The sequence below is a fragment of the Mandrillus leucophaeus genome, unplaced genomic scaffold (genome assembly GCF_000951045.1).
Source record: "Mandrillus leucophaeus isolate KB7577 unplaced genomic scaffold, Mleu.le_1.0 Scaffold120, whole genome shotgun sequence".
NCBI lineage: Eukaryota > Metazoa > Chordata > Mammalia > Primates > Cercopithecidae > Mandrillus > Mandrillus leucophaeus.
Window position 1 is genome coordinate 1,875,002 of NW_012100321.1, and position 2,249 is coordinate 1,877,250.

At 48.5% G+C, this 2,249-nt stretch overlaps 1 protein-coding gene across 2 annotated transcripts in view; it reads left to right on the forward strand.

Moving 5' to 3' along the window:
• CRX (cone-rod homeobox) overlaps positions 1 to 2,249 on the forward strand; it is a 24,635-nt gene that overhangs the window by 10,690 nt on the left and 11,696 nt on the right. The window lies entirely within an intron of this gene.

Consider the following 2,249-nt stretch of genomic DNA (forward strand, 5'->3'; position numbering starts at 1 on the left):
TTTTTTTTTTTTTTACAGCTGTACAGTGTTTTGTGTGTTTCTTGTTGTTGTTGTTTTGTTTTGTTTTGTTTTTGAGATGGAATTTCACTCTTGTTACCCAGGCTGGAGTACAGTGGCGCGATCTTGGCTTACTGCAACTTTTGCCTCCTGGGTTCAAGCGATTCTCCTGCCTCAGCCTCCTGAGTAGCTGGGATCACAGGCACGCGCCACCACGCCCAGCTTTTTTTGTATTTTCAGTAGAGACGGGGTTTCACCATGTTGGCCAGGCTGGTCTCGAGCTCCTGACCTTCGGTGATCCGCCCGCCTTGGCCTCCCAAAGTGCTGAGATTACAGGCGTGAACCACTGTGCCCAGGCTTACTTTAAAAATAAAAAAAATAATTTTTTGTAGGGACAGGAGAGTTTCGCTATGTTGCCACCTGAACATAAATGCTATTTTCTTTTTCTTTTCTTTTTTTTGAGACGGAGTCTGTAGCCCAGGCTAGGTTGTGGTGGCACCATCTTGGCTCGCTACAATCTCTGCCTCCTGGGTTCAAGCGATTCTCCTGCCTCAGCCTCCCAAGTAGCTGGTATTATAGGTGTGCACCACCAGGCCCGGCTAAGTTTTGTATTTTTAGTAAAGACGGGGTTTCACCATGTTGACCAGGCTAATCTCAAACTCCTGACCTCAAGTGATCTGCCTGCCTTGGTGTTCCAAAGTGCTGGGATTACAGATGTGAGCCACTGCGCCTGGCCCATAAATGAGATTTTCATTCCCATTTTCCAACAAGGCGACTGAGGTATACATTGAAGGTGAATTACTAGGAGAAAAGAAAGATGGCATTTTAATTCGATAAGTTTGTTGCAACCTGTACTGCTTGCTACCTACCTGCCATGGGAGTGCGCCTTTCCCCACACTGACCCCAGTGCCAGAAGTTATCAACCTCTTTCATCTTTGCCAATCTGATAGGTCAAAAGTGATCGTGGAAGATCCACACTCACTGTTTTTTTTTTTTTTTTTTTCTTTTCAGAGATGGGGGTCTCACTATGTTGCCTAGGCTGGTTTTGAACTTCTGGGCTCAAGTGATTCTTCTGCCTTGACCTCCCAAAATGCTGGGATTGCAGGTGTGAGATGCCTTTCTTGGTCCTTACTGTAGTTTGTTGTTGTTGTTGTTGTTGTTGCTGTTTTGTTTTGTTTTGAGACAGAGTCTTGCTCTGTTACCCAGGCTGAAGTGCGGTGGTGCCATCTCGGCCCACTGCAACCTCCGCCTCCCGGGTTCCAGCGATTCTCCTGCCTCAGTCTCCCGAGTAGCTGGGATTACAGGCGTGGGCCACCACGCCTGGCTAATTTTTGCATTTTTAATACAGACAGGATTTCACCACATTGGTCAGGCTGGTCTTGAACTCCTGACCTCAGGGGATCCGCCCATCTCAGCCTCCCAAAGTGCTGGGATTACAGGCATGAGCCACCTTGCCTGGCCTTTTTTAATGCCACTCTCCCTTAGGGTGACCAACCAATCCAGTTTGGCTGGGACCATTCTGGTTCTAGCCTGAAAGTCCTATGTTCCAAGATCCACCCACCTCTCCTCCATTCTGGGCAAACAGGGATGGCTGGTCAACCTGCAGTCCTTGGTTATAAGTGAGGCTGAGCGTGTTTGCCCATGGTCACAGAAAGAAGGGATCTTGGATGAGGAAGTGTTACGGGATCAGATTTTTTTTTTTTTTTTCTTAGAGTCTTGCTGTGTCACCCAGGCTGGAGTACAGTGGCCTGAACACAGGTCACTGCAGGCCTAAACTCCTGGGCTCAAGTGATCCTCCCACCTCAGCCTCCTGGGTAACTGGGATTACAGGCACGCATCACCACACCCAGTTAACTTTTTAAAAAACACTTTTTTTTTTTTTCTGGAGACAGGGTCTTGCTATATTGCCCAGGCTGGTCTCAAACTCCTGAGCTCAAGTGATCCTCCCGCCTTGGCCTCCCAAAGTGCTGGGACTACAGATGTGAGACATTGTGCCCAGCCAGGATGAGATTGTTTTAGAGGGTAGAGTAGGAATAAGAGCTCGCACTTATGAGGCGCGTCATCACTTCAGCTCTCTGTTTTGCAGAGTCTCAAGAAAGCTCTGAGAGGCCGGGCGCGGTGGCTCAAGCCTGTAATCCCAGCACTTTGGGAGGCCGAGACGGGTGGATCATGAGGTCAGGAGATCGAGACCATCCTGGCTAACACGGTGAAACCCCGTCTCTACTAAAAAAATACAAAAAAATTAGCCGGGC